This window comes from Coptis chinensis, chromosome 8, assembly GCF_015680905.1.
Source record: "Coptis chinensis isolate HL-2020 chromosome 8, ASM1568090v1, whole genome shotgun sequence".
Lineage (NCBI taxonomy): Eukaryota > Viridiplantae > Streptophyta > Magnoliopsida > Ranunculales > Ranunculaceae > Coptis > Coptis chinensis.
Genome location: NC_141463.1, coordinates 55,438,536 through 55,455,477, shown reverse-complemented (window position 1 = coordinate 55,455,477; position 16,942 = coordinate 55,438,536). Strand labels below are relative to the sequence as shown.

Here is a 16,942-nt window from a genome sequence, read left to right as displayed (position 1 = left end):
GTTTTTCTAATATATGTCCCTAGAACCCCTCCATATATATATATAATTATTTTATCTAAAAAAGAAAGGGAGTGAGTTTTTAACACACGAGGGCCACTAAGAATGTTGGTAGTATATAGCAGCACTAGTCGCTTGTGAACAAATTATGACTCAAAAGAATCCCAAGCTAACCGAGAAAGTATGATACAAAGCTAAACAAAATAGGAAAGATCTCAAGCTAACCATGACAATTATAAAATCTTGAATATTTAGAAACTCTATAAACTCTGAAGTCAAAAACTAATTGACAACTGTTCTCTTCTTTGTAGGTGATTGTTTCCATTGAAGGTGATCTCCAAAACCCATAATAACATAGTTTGATGTGGTATTTTTGTTTTTGGCTTTCAAATTTTCAACTTCTAACACACCCTGAGCCCTAACTGGCCATGATCATTTTGTGCTTAACTTGCTTGAACTTTTTTTGGTTTTAACTGGTCATGATCCTTATTATCATCGTGTAACTAACCAAAAAAGTCGGATACAAAGCTAAACAGAACAAGAAAGATCCCAAGCTAACTATGACAATTATAACATCTTGAATATTTAGAAACTCTATAAACTATGAAGTCAAAAACTGATCGACTGCTGTTCTCTTCTTTGTAGCTGATTATTTCCACTCAAGGTGATCTCCTAAACCCATAATAACGTCGTTTGATGTGGTCTTTTGTTTTTAGCTTTCAAGTTTTTAGCTTCTACCCACCCTATGCCCTAACTGGTCATGATCCTTTTATGCTTAACTTGCTTGAACTTTTTCTGGTTTTAACTAGCCTGGTCATGATCCTTAATTATCATTTTCGTGTACTTCTAATTAAATATGTATCTGCAAACATTCATATATTAATTAGAAGTATTGTTAGAAAAGAAAAGGAAGAATAAAATAAATAAGTAGAAGAAGTATCGTTGCTTGACTTACCTGTGCAGTGCATGCTTCTCACACATGATTCCTACCAAGCACTTAGTAAACCTTCACACTTAGGGAAGTAGCCCCATCTTTATGTTTTTTTTTTTTTTTTTTTTTTTTTTTTTTTTGCTAAAGGGTGATTTTGTATTAAAATGAAAAAAGATACAAAAGTAGCAAAATGAAAAAGATTTACATTGTCTCCTGGGCTGTGTGGGAGAACCCTCATTTCCTAACTAATTGAGAATCCTGTAGTACATTAACTCAGGGTTCTCGATCTGGGTCAAAAATGGTGGTTTGCCATTCCACCATTGTTTACATCCTCTGTTAAGGCCTAGGCCTTTGTTTGCGTAGTGATCAGCGACAAAGTTAACTTCGCACCAAGAGCTTGTGATTCTCATCTCAATGTTACTGAGTTTAATTATATCCCATGTTGCTCATACTTTCCATAAAACATTGTCAGTTTGGAAGGCCTTAGCCGCTACCGCAGAATCCGTGTCCACCCAGATATGTAGCCAACCTTGCTCGATAGCCTTCGCTATACCCTCTACTATCGCAGTAGATTTAGCCTCATAATTCATTCGCACTCCCAATCCTCCAACATATGTACCAATGACAGTACCATTATGATCTCGATACATTGCTGCCCATCCGGCGTTGCCCGGATTCCCCCTTGACGCACCATCAGTGTTCACTTTTATGTACCCTGAGGAGGAAGATAGCAGTAGCACTCCAACATTCGAGGGGCACTCCTTGTTCTTGTTTGTAGCTGGAAATTATGCAAAGTAGTGAGGTGGTCGTGTTATCCATATTCCCTTTGGACTGTTCGTATGCATATTTCCTTGCCTTTGAGATACAAGGCACCATGTTGTGAAACCTCCCACTTTTGACTTCATCGTACACCATTATGTTGTGGAGTTTCTAGATGATGACCATCGCAGTGACTGCGCATGCTTTCCATATATCTTTGATTAATGGGGTTCTATCCTGAAATGCTCCAATCATATCGGACACTTGATCGGTGCTTTTCCTTTCACAATGCCAGCTGGTAATCAGTTCCAACAACCTGTTATAGAGTGGGCAAGTGAAGAATAGATGATTAAAATTTTCAGGATTATTTTTACATATACAACACCTAGATGCTAGTTTGAACCCTCGATCTATTAGGCTTTTGTCATAGTAGATGACTTTCTGTAGAATCTTCCACCCCAATGCTGCTGTTCTTGGGTGTATTTGGGTAGTACAGAGGAATTTGTGCCATAGTGGTGAGGGCCTTTTGTTTCTGATGGCTTTGCAAATCTAATCGTGAATTGGTCATTGGGAGTGTGTTTCCATACTCTCATATCCTCCTACTGTGCCACTGGGTCTTGCAGCTGAGAAACCTCAATACCGACTCATCTGAGAATGTAAGTCATAGTGGGTGAGAAATTCCACACAGTTGGTTTGATGTATGCGTTAAAAATATTTGTAAGTGGCTTCCAAAAGTGGTTATTTGGCATCAGCAGCTCACTCACACTCTTTATGTTAGTTAGTACAGTTATTGATCAAGATATCTTCCATATGTAATGATAAAAGCCCAAAACTGTAAACTCCTTAATAATATTACATTTAGACCAATTATGCTTATAATAAATAAAAGTTTGTATTGTTTACATTCTTTTGTGTATTTCAGGTATTATAGTCAAATATGTGAAGAAATATGTCACTTTTGCAAGAGAAAGGAGCAAAGGTTGGTTGCTAAGAAGTTCTATGATTAAAGCCTAAGTTTCAAGGAGAAAAAACCTTTTTAAAGCCCAATCAAAGCTGAAAAGTTAAAGTCAACGCGGGAAGAAATAGAGCATAAAAATCAACAGAACTTCCATAAGTCGTATCGTTAGATTCAGACCTCAGAATTGGGCCTACTATAAGTCAAAGCAACTGGCTCGGAAAGAGATTTCTAATGGTCTAAGCCTTGATCCAATCAGAGGAGTAAAAGTGGACGAAAATGCTATTGCAGTAATTTCTAATAGAGAAACCCTTTTTGGACTTAAGTAATTAGGTTTTGGGCTTGATTTAATGGCTTAAAACATAGCTCCATAGCCCATGTGCGAAATTATAAACCTAGCCCTCTCCTATATAAAGAGGACTAAGGCAAAACTCTAAAAATCTCACCCTTTAGTTAATTAGCTAGAACCAATTAGATAATAAATTAGTTTTCTTTTTTATTTAAACCCTAGTTATTGTTTTATTAGCCTAGTCACCATTAATTCAATTCAAGTTATTTTTAATACATTAGTTCTTCATTATGTCTTATTCTTATTCTTTTAGCTAAACCTCCATTAGAGGGGTTTGATTAAAGCTTTGATGAAGACTTGATGTGTTAATATAGAATAAGTTGTAGTAAGATATTCTACTCTAGAAGGTAGTTAATTCACCATGAGAGTGGGTTTAAATTGCCTCACATGCTAATTATTAGTTGGTAGAGATGCCATGAATAATTAGAGATTAAAAAGACCTAACCTTTATGTGAAAACATAAAGATTAGGATTACAATAAATCTATCTTAGCATATTAAGAATGAATCAAGGTGGAATCAAATCCCCCTAATACTCTTCTTCTTATTCACATCTTCTCATTAAATTGCCATAGTATAAGTTAGAGTATCTAAATTAGTTAATTTCACCATATTAGTATAATTAAAGCATTGCTCTCATTGATATTATAGAATTGTTTAAATTAGAGAAATTGTTATGTCTAAGCAACTAGGAATGGAACGAATTCTGATTCCCATTATTGCATGATAATTGAGAGTAGAACTTTGATAACAATTAGTGTAAATCCGTATAGTTTACTTATTCTTAGCATAATTAGTTAAGATTAGGTAAATGTTTTGTTTTAAGTTTATCAAATGGCGCTGCTGCCATTTTAGTTGTGTTTAGATTAGTTTCCCTTTGTGTTTGCAATTCTACCAATATCCCATTTCACCCACCCACCCGATTGTTTGGTTCTAACTGTGGTTGTTGTTTTTTCAGAATTTTTTTTCAAACAGTACTTTGAGCACGCCTGCCCTCTTGTTACTGGAATTTTTTTTTCTAACAGTAGCTTAAATGCGCCCGCGTCCCTTTTGAAAAAAGCCCGATTCACAGGTTAGTCACAGGCTCTAATTTTGTTCATGGTATTTTTATTATTCATTGTTCCAAACTTCTTCAATACACTGAGATTGCGTATCAAAGACGCTATTCATATATACGCGTAGCAAAGAGGCATTCAGGTACTCCTTCTTTCACTCCTCGTCTCTACTGTCAGAGGAGTTTTTATTCTAGTATATCAGGTTGTTATTTGACTGTTGTTAGTGGTTTTTTCATATTGGCCTTAGCCTTGCATGAGACTAAGGTCCGGTAAGAGTAACCATCTAACGTTATCTACCGTAAACATCAATGCACACGGCTATCTAGAATACCACACACTACACTTGCATCAATGGTTGAAAAAATAGAGACTCCTCTCTCTGATTTTTACAAAGCCCTAAACGATAACCATCAGTCATGCATCGTTCTTGCAGACCAAGTGAGGGATTTTCAAATTCCCCCAAATATATTTAATTTGTTACCGGTTTTTCATAGGTTAGACCACGAGAGACCTTATCAGAATATGCGAAGGATAGAACAAGTTCTTACCACATTTCATCATCCTACCGTAGGTTTGGAACAAATTAAACGAAGGGTGTTTCCTTTCACCCTAGCCGATAAGGTGGCATCTTGGTTAACTGCCCAAATGCCTAATTTTGTGGACTCATGGGCCAAACTTATTCAATTGTTCATGGAATAGTTTTACCCACCACTGAAGACAGATGAAATGCTTTAAAAAATTTATTTCTTCCGCTAGAATCCTCATGAATCCTTTTCAAAGGTCTGGAATCGTTTCATTGATCTTCTTATCGAGTGTCCACATCATAACCTTGCGAAAGACACGCTTGTTCGTGCCTTTTTCAAAGGGCTTTTACATCATCATAAAGAGGTGCTTGATATAATGACTGGGGGTAGTTTCCTTATTAAAGGAGCCTCAGAGGCTTATAGGTTTTTAGAAGATCAATCTAAGTGTAATAATAACTAGGGGTAATGACATCTCCCACTCCACTAATTCTTCTTCCACAGTTAAGGTTGCCAGTATGTTTGAGGTTAAATCTAATCCCGAGCTTCGAACTCTAATCGAATCTCTCACAAAAAAGGTAGAAGCCATTTTTATTCAACATAAGTCTACTCCTGTCATGAACATTAACTCTCTTCCATGTAATTTCTGTTACAGCCTTGAGCATAACGACTCCTATTGTCCTCTTGTCTATGAACAACTATCAAAACCACCATCACAGCCGGATAATGTTTGCTCCATTAATAGCCAACCTAACGCACCTTGTAGACAAAACCCCAACTTCGGTTGGTGAAATAATCAACAAGTTACACCTACAAGGTTTAATAATCAAAATGTTAGGCTAGCAAACAATTACAACCAAGCTCCACCAAGACAAGGACAAGGGAATTATAATAATTACAATAATTATAATAATAATAATAGAGGTATCGTACCAGTTAATAATCAACGTGAGATAGTTCTAGTCACACCACCTATGGCCAATACACCTTCACAACCGGATCATTTCGAAGCCTACATGCAAGCTAACTAATAGATTTTACAATCCATTAATCATTCCATACAACAGTTAACCCAAGAGAAAGCCCAACCAAAAGGTGTGTTTCTAGGACAAGTTATACCTAATCCTAAAACGCCGAACACAGCCTTTGAAGTAATCGAAAATACTAGTAATGAAAATTTAAACGTAGGTTAGTTAAATGCCATCACCACTCTCCGTTTTGGCAGCGTGGTTGATAACGCCGTAACTATGACCATTAATACACCACTAGTGGTCATTGAAAATGAAAAATTACTAGATACTGATATAGAAACTGAAGATCCTACCCCTGTAGAGGTACCAGTTAAACCACAATCCAAGAGGAGAGCGGCCAAGGTTAAAACTCCTATTGATTCATATGCTAAATATAGAGAGAAACCACCATTTCCCCAGAGACTAGCCATGTTAAACAAAAATACAAATTTTGACGAGATTAGTGAAGTGTTTAAAAATCTAACGATAAACCTACCTTTTCTTGAAGCTATTAAAAAATTACCACAACATGCTATGTTTTTAAAGGAGTTGTGCACTACTAGGTAGAAAACAAACATTCCAAAAGACACCTTTATAACTGAACAATTTCCAACTCTATCTGAACATAATGGAATTGTTAAGTACAAGGACCCTGGTTGTCATACTGTACAATGCACCTTAGGGGATACCCACATGACGACTGTGCTATTAGACCTGGGGGTGATAAGAGCCCAAAACTGTAGTTTTAACCCCTTAACAATCGTACTTTTAGACCAATTATATGAATAATAAGTAAGAGTTAATACTGATTACATGTTTTTATGCATTTCAGGCTTCAAAGTCCATTATGTGCAGAAATGTGCCACTTTAGCGAGATAAAGGAGCAAAGGTCGGTTGTTAGTTTGAAGTCGCGCCCCTATGTTTCCACCAACAGTCGTGCGTTTTCATCTTCCAAACCACCATTGACAAACTTCCAAGCTTCAAACCCTAACAAACAATAAAATTAAAAAGAAACCTAACTACACCCACGCCAAACATCCAAATCAATTTCAAATCTTCTCAAAAACCTTTCCACCACCACCTCCATCAATTTACAAAACCAAAAACCACTGAAAAATCCAAATCTTGGAGCTGCCGCGCCACCACACCACCACCACCATCATTTTTTTAGTGAGGTTGTCCCTCATTGCTTCCCCCTACCTTATTCAAACCCCTAACCTTATCAAAACTTCCAATGGCTCAACAACGCCGGATTTTGCCAGAGCAAGCATTTACTGGCGACCACTTCGCGCCATTTTACGGTGACGAAATGATTAGTAGAGATTGGAATAGCTTGTGGTACTCGACCGATGCCTTTTACCACGAAGAGTTAGTCCGACGGTTTTACAACACGAGGGAGTTAGAGGGGAATCAAATTTTTGTTACAGTGGCAAAGAGGAGGAAGGAAGTAACCATGGGTTGTTATTGAGATTCTAGGCATTCCGCCTAGAATCCATCTTGATGCCACGTTACAGGAGTCCCAATATACTGGGGTCGAGCCGTTGATGAACGCGACTGTTACCGAAGGGAACTACAACGTGAGCTCGCATTGTGTTCGCCAGGCATCCCTCAGAACCAACCAGCTGGCTGCAGCTCAGTGGATTGGTAGGAATGTCATAGGGAAGGAGAAGGTCAGCGATATCGGTCTGAACTGCCTTCACATTCTATGGATACGCCAAGAGCAGAAGTATGAGTTCTGTATCTTGGAGTTTTTGCTTAACATGATTAAGGGAGTAGGGAAGTCTATTGCACCTCTCCCTGTTTTGATAACCAAGATCATGCTGAAGTTGAGAGTGACTCCGACGTCTGATAGGATTTGCCTCACCCTACACCGAAATCTTCATATTTATAAGGAGTGTATCCAACAAGTTTGGAGGTTGCCTGAGGATAGGGTAGTCGACGAGGAGGACGTCGAAAATGAGAATTACTCGGAGGACGAGGAGGACTTGACATGTTTTGATGATGATGCCTTGGAGAGGTGTTGGTCAGATGCAAAACGCATGGTTGTGATTCATCGTGGCATGCGTTCACTCAATACTATCTGCGAAGACCTCCGGACTCGACAGGCTACTATGCACCATAACTTCGAGATTCGTACCCAGTGAGAGGATGAGCGGTGGGAACAGATGAGGGCTGAGTTGGAATCTCATCGCCAATTCCGAGCCGATATGCTTGCACGCTTTCCACCTCATGGAGATTCTCCTTCTGAGGATACATCATCGAGGCACGAGCGTCGTCGCCGTATGACGAATGGTGCTGGCCTATCGGGAGCTCAGGAGCCATCTCCTGAGCGTGTGCCCTCCGCTACCAGTACCGACGTGTTTAGGGATAGTATAGCTTGATGATTTTTATTTGTAGTTTTATTATTGTTAGTTATTTTAATGTCAGTTTTAATTGGGTAATTTGAATTTTGTAGTGAAATGTACTTTGAATGAAAAATTTAATATAATGCGGTTATTTTCATTGTGCGTGGTTGTTTAATATTGATCCCACCTTCCCAAATTGTTTGGGGGTGGTATTATCTATTCCAGCATAATTTTTATATGACCCTCGTTTTTAGAAGTTATTTCGGAGTTAGGGTGAGAATATTGCCAATCTGGGCATATCTATGAATAAATATTAGTTAGGATGAAATCTCAATAAGTTCAATAGTTTTATCCTAAATTCAACTTAAAAGATACTAGGGTTGTTTTAGAATAAAGAATATGAGTTGTTTCCGTTTCGGGTTTGAAAATTTTAGTATTTCCGGAAATTGCCGTAAAAACTTTTTGGCAACTTCCCGATTCGTTTTAGCAACTTAAAACCTATAAAAACTTCATTCATTATACACTCACAACCCACACTACACCTAACTTCCATCTTTCACCTTTCACTCCCACGTTTCCCGTTGTTCTTCACCATTTTCACAAAGTAAAGACCTCGAGCTACCTCTCGCGCCCTAAGCCTTTTTCAGAAATTTTACACCGAAAGCACACTGCGCCCAAGAGGAGCGCACTGCGCTAAAAAAAACATGTAAATCAAAAGCACCCGAAAGCACCTCGCTACCGACCTCCGTAGACCATAAATTTCCAGTCTTCAGCGGGTTGTTCCCAGATCAATTGCAGCTGTTCAGAGGGTCGTTTTGAGATGACATCTCCTACAATAATACCGGAACAGTCTTTCGAAGATTTGTTCCAAAGCACTACTTGTGGTGCTTGGTTTCGCGAGGTGATCACATACGTAGGCTGGGAACCGCTTATGGTAAGACCTGATGAACATTATTCTCCAGCACTTGCATCTTATTTTTATGATAACTGTATTTTCTTTGAGAGACCAGATGGTGTTCTCCATCAACATTAATGATGAACTAATGGAAATTACCAAGTTCTTGCTAGCATTTGTTCTTGGACTTGCTATGCCTGCTGAAATACAAGACCTATGGTGCTATTGGGTAGATAATATGCATGTCTACACTTATGAGTTTTTGCATGAGTCGTATGGGGCAAGCATTTTCCGTATCGAGGACCAAGGGGAATATAACGTCGCCTTTGGTAGCCTGTCCATGAACATAGGAACTGTTATGTTTTGGATCATGCTAAACATTTTAGGAGAATGGCGTTTTTCTTACGTGAATGATGCCACTTTGCGCCGTCTTCCTTGCTTTAGCCATGGGACGTATGTGCCATGACCTTCCCAGAACCTTGATGTCTAGTTTAGCTCGAGCCCATAGCATGAGGCATAAGTACCTTCTTATGCCTGTTCTAATTTCCCGTATTATGCTATGTTTCTTTCCTATTTTTTGTACACGTTTCACGGACTGGGTTGGGGTTGGGGTCGACATTGTGAGACCCACCAATTCTATTATTCGATCTTTTCCGTGCAATGACTTGGCAAGGGTGGAGGATACAACCTCATCAGATTGCACCTTAACAGGTTATCATCTGTAGATGATAAATGGCGGCAAGCTTGGCAAATTATAATGGCATGGCAAGATGCGAAGGAACCTCACTTCTTTATAGAAGAAGAGGATGAGGAGGATGAAGAATAAAAGCGGGAGATAAGGTCAGTTTTTAATTCCAGTTAGTGTCTGCTTATGTCCCAAGCAATTTTATTCTGTTAACCCCATAATGGGTGGAACTCTTATAGAGTTGCGTCAGTTTTTTTTTATTTCCTATATTAGTATGTTCTAACCTTGTTTTGCAGATGTTCCAGAATTTCACGCGTTTCCATGGTATTTTTCCTACTTTATTTATTTAAATGCTTTGAGGACAAAGCATGCTTCTTGTTTGGGGGGGGGGGGGCATAGAAACACGTGTAATTAAGGCATCTGTTAGGATATAGATATGTATAATATGCATTGATTTTAAAGTTAAAATTTTCAAAAATATAAATAAATAAGTTTATGCTATACAGTTAGGAATATTGGTATTGTTTTCTTTTTCTATGCTCTTAACAATCTAGAAGTCTCACGTAGCTTTTGCATCAGAATAATTGTTAGAAACTTAGGTTAATATGTAGGTAATAATCTTTGCATCTATCTATAAATATATTACATGAGTATCTAGGATTGTTAGCAGTAAGTTTCTGAAGTCTAGGCTAGAGTACTTATTGTACAAATCCTGTGAAAATATAGCCTAAAGCCTTATATGAGCGAAACATTTGAGAAATGACACAAGGGAGAAGTAAAATCCGGATAGAGAAATCACACGTCCACTTGCTTGATCACTATGCCATATCCTAAGCGAGAATTTAGGCCCTCTTTGGATCGATATAGCCAGAAATTCAAACCTACGAATTATTTTCTGCTAGTCTCCCCTCTAAGCCTTTCTTTAGCCTTCCATAAACCACAATTCCTTTACCCTGTTACAAAAACAAAACAAAATAAAAAATTCAACTTACCCAATCTAGAATAAGTCTGAGAATAGAATGAGTAAAGAAAGAAGAAGAGAAAAACCTGTGTAAACAAAAATTAGTTAGTTGCTTCAGAAAAAGAAAAAAAGTTTTCATCCAAGGAAAAGAAAAATAAAAATAGAAATAAAAACTCCAAAAATAGAATAAAAGGGAGTCAAAAGCCAAAGAAAAGAAAAAGAAAAATATGGCTAAGGATGGAAACAAAGTATAGAAGCAAAAGAAAATAACAAGGTTTTCTCTAAGTTACATAATATGAAGACTCTATTATCTCAGACTTGTCCTTTTTAATATCCATTTCTTTCCTTCTTAAACCATCTCCTAATCCCCACAACACATAATAAAGACCTCTAGCTCAATTAGGAATAGGTTAGTGTGATAGTAAGTGGCAGATGTGTTTGATCGACTCTGGTTTCCTTGTGTGTCATTGAGATTGTAAGGTAAAGTGTGCCCACTGCGTACTGGAGTAGCGAAACTTGAGTGGAAAAATCAGAGTGTTGTATCTTGACTATTATTGTGATAACCTACTTAAGGACGCTATTCCGAGTTTCAGAAACGAACCTGCTAGGAATTTCATAGTATTACTCATAGTATATATATTTGTATCATAGATTATTGATTATTATGCATATATTAGCTTAGGTTTTTTGACTTGGTTATTCTTATTCATTTGCTAGTGAGATGTATAGATAGTTGAGACATGAATAAGGAAACAATAGTTTTATTTTTTAGTCGTCGTAGTATAGATGAAGTTTGTGAGTACCTTCACTGGAAAACTCGCACGAGGCTAGAACTCGTCCACTAGGGAATTCCTAGTGGTTTAAGGCCTTATTGCATATGGTAAATGCAATCGCACTCTGCGAAACGAGAGTAGTTAGGACTCCATTTTTGGTCACTTATTCTAATTTCTCATTTTTGCTTGAGGACAAGCAAAATGCTGTTTGGGGGTGGTTTCATAAGAGCCCAAAACTGTAGTTTTAACCCCTTAACAATCGTACTTTTAGACCAATTATGTGAATAATAAGTAAGAGTTAATACTGATTACGTGTTTTTATGCATTCCAGGCTTCAAAGTCCATTATGTGCAGAAATGTGCCACTTTAGCGAGATAAAGGAGCAAAGGTCGGTTGCTAAGGAGTTCTGTGAATAAAGGCCAAGATTCAAGGAGACAAAGCCTTTGTAAAACCCGGTCAAAAGCTGAAAAGTCAACACGGGGTAAGCTTGACAAGACAAGTCGTGAGAATTTCCGCAGACCATATCTTTGGACTCAGACCTCGGAATTGGGCCTACCTTATGTCAAAACGACCGGCTCGGAAAGAGATTTCCAATGGTCCAAGCCTTCACCCAATCAGAGGACCAAAAGTCGACGAAAAATCTATTGAAGTCAAATCTAGCTGAATAGCCCTTTCCGGACTGAAAGAATTTGGTTTTGGGCCCGATTTTCTGGCCCAAAACATGGCTCCAAGCCCATGCACGATTTTTGGATCTGAAAGTATAAAAACAAAGGCTTGACTCTTTGTAAAATATAGATAGTTAGGTTAGGATAAGAAAAGTAGCCATTAAACCTTAGTTCTAGATTTAGTTTTAGATTAATTAATTATTTTTTATTCTTGTTTTAAATTTAGTATTGAATGATTGTTCTTCCTTTGAATTAGATGAATAAAATAGTAGTTCTTGATTCAATTTCAATTTTTGTCATTTACATTTATAGATCTAGTTTAAATTCTTGTTCGTTTTCATTTCTTAATTATTAATTAGATGTTAATTATTGTTTAATTTAGATTAGTAAATTTCAATTCTTTATAGTATGTTTAGTTTTAATTTAATCGGAAATGATTGCGTAATGATTCTCGGCTAAACCTCCATTAGAGGGGGTTGAGAAGCCTTGATGAAAGCTTGATTTGTGTTAGCATAGGATAGTCGTAATTTCTATTCCACTCTAGAAACGATTAGTTCACCATGAGAATGGGTTTAATCGTTCACATGCTAGTTATGAATTGGTAGAATTGCCATGTGTAATTAGGGATTAGAAAGAACCAATTGTTCTGCGTAGCAGTTCAATTCGGATCACGACGATTCGTCGTTAGTAAGTTAAGTTGAGTTAAGGTAGAATCAATCCCCCCTAATTCCTGATCATAGAATCGACGTTGTATTTCCATTGCTGTTTATTTAGTTGACTAGTTGCATCTTGTGGGTAGTTGCATCGTAGTGTAGTTTATAATTCGTAAATCTCTCATTAGATTTTAGTTAAGATTATTTATACGTAGAGAACATTACCATGCGAAAGAACTAGGAGTGGAACAAATCATCTACTCCACTATATCTCAATAGGATTGAGAGTAGAAATCTTTGATAAATTAGGCACGTAAATTATCGTTTAGTTTTACTTACGTTTAGAGTTTCATCGCTTTATTCATTAGTAAAACTATTCTTTTTACGTTTATCAGGGGGCGAGTGTTAACTTACTCCCATATTATCTATATAAACAAATAGGTCTACAAGAGATGCAACCAACTAAAATGACGTTGCATTTAGTTGATCGTTCTATTAAGTATCCTGAGGGTGTGGTTGAAAACGTGCTGGTTAAAGTTCAAGATTTTTACTATGCAGCCGCCTTCAATATCCTCGACACAGAAGTCGCTAACAAATATGTTCCTATCATCTTAGGGCATCATTTATTGGCAAATGCCAACGCGCTCATAAACAGCTATGATGGTTCGAAGTCTATGTCCTTTCGCCATCTTTCTATTGAGGTAAATGTTTTCAAAATGATTTAATAGTTACCCGATATGACTATCGATGGAGAAGTTAGCATGATCGAGAGCTTAGCTCAAGATTATTTCAACAACACGTTTCTAGAGAATCAAATGCACAAATTCCTTTCCTTCGGAAGTTCCGACTTCGATGACGACTCCTATGTAAATGAAGTCAACGCCCTGTTCGAGTCTACTAATATCTTAGATCCTTTTGTAGCTCCTTCTTCCGAGTTTGAAGACCTCTTACCTAAACAAGTCTTCACTACTCAAGACAAAGACCTTTCGGAAGCCTTTTTTACCCATTCCTCCCACCCCTGTGCTTAAACCTCTTCCTACTGAGTTGAAATAAATCCAACTTGATCTGGATGGTAGTCATCTAGTGATCATATCTTCTCAGTTATCTGTTGATGTAGAAACACGTTTGATTAGGATGATTAGGGAACATCGTTCTCCGATCGGTTGGTTGATAAGAGCCCAAAACTGTAGTTTTAACCCTTTAAGAATAATACTTTTAGAACAATTATGTGAGTAATAAATAAGAGTTAATACTGATTACGTGCTTTTATATATTTTAGGAATTGAAGTCTATTTTGTGCAGAAATGTGCCACTTTAGCGATATAAAGGAGCAATGATTGGTTGCTAAGAAGTTATGTGAATAAAGGCCAAGATTCAAGGAGAAAAAGCCATTGTAAAGCCCGGTTAGAAGCTGAGAAGTCAGTCAATGCGGGCAGAAACAACACATAAAAGTCAGCAGAACTTTCGAAGACTGTATCTTTGGACTCAGTCCTCAGAATTAGGCCTACCTTATCTGAAAATGACCAGCTCGGAAAGAGCTTTCCAATAGTCCAAGCCTTGACCCAATCAGAGGAGCAAAAGTGGACAAAAAGTCTGCTAAAGTCAGATCTAGCTGAAAAGGGCCCTGTGGACTGAATAGATTGGGTTTTGGGCTATATTTTCCGGCCCAAAACATGGCTCCTTAGCCCATGCATGAAAAAGTGGATCTGGTCTCCTCCATTTGTATGGATAATACTTAGCTCTTAAGGATACTTAGATCTAGATTAGAAAATTAGGTTAGACTCCATTAATTAGTTAGAATAGCTTGTTTTAGATCTAGTTTTTACATTCAATGAATTAGTTTTAGAACAAAGTAGATTATTATTTAGAATCACTATTAGTTTTATAATAAAGTATTAGTTTTCATTTCAATTTAGTTATTGATTAAATTCTTATTTAGTTTTAGTTGCTTTAAATTCATAAATTAGGTTGTCTTCATTTTGATTCTTAGACTATTGTTAAAATTAGATTTATAAAGTTTAAATTAGTTATTAAATTATGACTTGTTATTATTGTTCTTGTGTTGGGAATGATAGTATAATGATATTAGGCTAAAACCTCCATTAGAGGAGGTTAAGGAAGTCATGTGAGGATGATTGCTTGTTAGAATAGTTGTTATTTAGGATAGAAATTTCACATCTCATTACTCTCACCATTGTTCCTTGTGTTTGTTTGATAGAATTCATTTATGTCTTGCTAGATTAAAAGTGGAACGATTCCGTACTCTATATATTGCATGAATATATATATATATATGTGAGAGTAGGAAATAAAATAATTGATACAGTAAGAATTAGGTTAGAGAAATCTAGTTGTGTTTTTACGGGTTATCAAATGGCATCGCTGCCATCTTAATCTCGTTCAAGACAAGAATTCAATTGCTTGAATTCAAGGGGCAATCCCCCATTCTCTACCCACCCACCCTTTTAATTTTTCATTCTTATTTCTTGAATTTTTGGAACTGTTCACTATTTTAGGCATAGGGGCTGCGGATTCACAGAGGAAAACACTGCAGTAAAGGTATTTATAAATTTCAAAAAATTCTGAAAATTTACAGGTGTTATTGATTTACTATAATTTTGTCAGATTTTTCCTAGTTGTTTTACCTAAATAACTAATACGATCTTTACAGTGCTGCATTTCAGTTTTCAAACCGTAAGTTTTTGAAAAACAGACAAGTAAGGTTACTTAGGCAGTTCCAAAAATTCAAAATTTTTTACAGGAGTTTTTGATTTCTTTTGACCTCCTAACTAGTGGAGTGTTTCCAGTGTGTTTCTGGAGTTTTGCAAACACTTAATTTCTGAAACAATAGTCAATAAGTAGGGTTTGTAGATCTCCAATTACTCTAAATTTTTTACAAGAATACCCATGATCTGTCAGGAGTCTCCAGTATAATTTTGGAGATTTTTTTCTCTGTTTTGATTGGTTAACCACTCGATTGTTTGTATTGTGTCCGAAAACTATTTCACAAACTTTGAAGGGCAGTACAAGAACTTTCATAGCTCCGATTGATCTAAAATTTTACAACCTACTTGGTAGACGTCTTAGAAATCTAATGTAAAAATTTCAAATTTTTTAGAGAGCGCGACCCATGTCCAAAACACTGGAATTCCAAATTCCACCTGAGCGCGACCTGCGCCCTAGATAGCCTATTTCCAAGCGCACCTTGCGCTCATCCGCCTAGACATTTTGTCTAGCATGAGTGCGACCCGCGCCCTAGGTAGCCTATTTACAAGCGCGCCTCATGCTCAACCACCTGGAACTTGAGTTAGATAGGAGCGCGACCCGCGCCCTCTTCTGGAGCAGCCCAATTTTCACAGGTCTGTCCAAATTTTCATTTCTTCAAATTATTCAGTGTTTCTAACATCATACAAACACTGAGATCGCGTATACAAGACGCTATTCAAACGCGTAGCAAGGAGGCATTCAGGTACTCCTTCTTCCACTCCTCGCCTCTTCTGTCAAAGGAGTTTTAATTCTAGTATAATTAGGCTTGTTTTTCGTAGACATAAATACCACATGCCTATCTAGAATTTCACATACTACACCTGCATCAATGGCTAAAGAACAAGAGACTCCTCTCTCTGATTTTTATAAAGCCCTAAATGATGGCCCTAAGTTGTGCATCGTTCTTGCAGACCTAGTGGGGGATTTTCGAATTCCCCCTAATATATTTAACTTGTTACCAGTTTTTTATGGTTTAGACCACGAGAAGCCTTACCAGCATATGCGTAGGATAGACCATGTTCTCACTACATTCCATCATCCTAGCATAAGTCTGGATCAAGTTAAACTTAGGGTGTTTCCATTCACCCTAGCCGACAAGGCGGCGTCTTGGTTAACTATCCAAACGCCAAACTTTGTGGACTCATGGGCTAATCTTGTTCAATTGTTCATGGAACAGTTTTACCCACCACTGAAGACAGATGAAAAGCTTCAAAAGATTCATTTCTTCAACCAGAATCCTCATGAATCCTTTTCAGAGGCCTGGAATCGTTTCACTGATCTTCTCATTGAATGCCCGCATCATAATCTTGTGAAGGACACGCTTGTTCGTGCCTTCTTCAAGAGGCTTTTACATCATCATAACAAAGTAACTATGCCTGAAGACCACCTGAAAACAGAAGCTAAAAATGAAACCATACCAAATACTGTAATAGAAACTGAAGACCCTACAACTGTAGAGTACCAGTTAAACCACAACCAAAAGGGAAAACCTTACAAGACCCAATAATAGAAATTGAAGACCCTACACCTGTAGAGGTTCAAATATGGACACCTAGATGGAAAACAGCTAGAGATAAAGCAAAGACTAATAATATTGCTAAATATAAAGATAAACTACCGTAT

General features: G+C 37.3%; 1 non-coding gene across 1 annotated transcript; it reads right to left on the bottom strand.

Moving 5' to 3' along the window:
* Positions 1–16,524: 16,524 nt before the first annotated feature.
* Positions 16,525–16,627, bottom strand: LOC147482015 (small nucleolar RNA R71). The gene has a single exon (XR_015207091.1). It is a non-coding gene; the product is annotated as a small nucleolar RNA R71 (small nucleolar RNA).
* Positions 16,628–16,942: the final 315 nt, after the last annotated feature.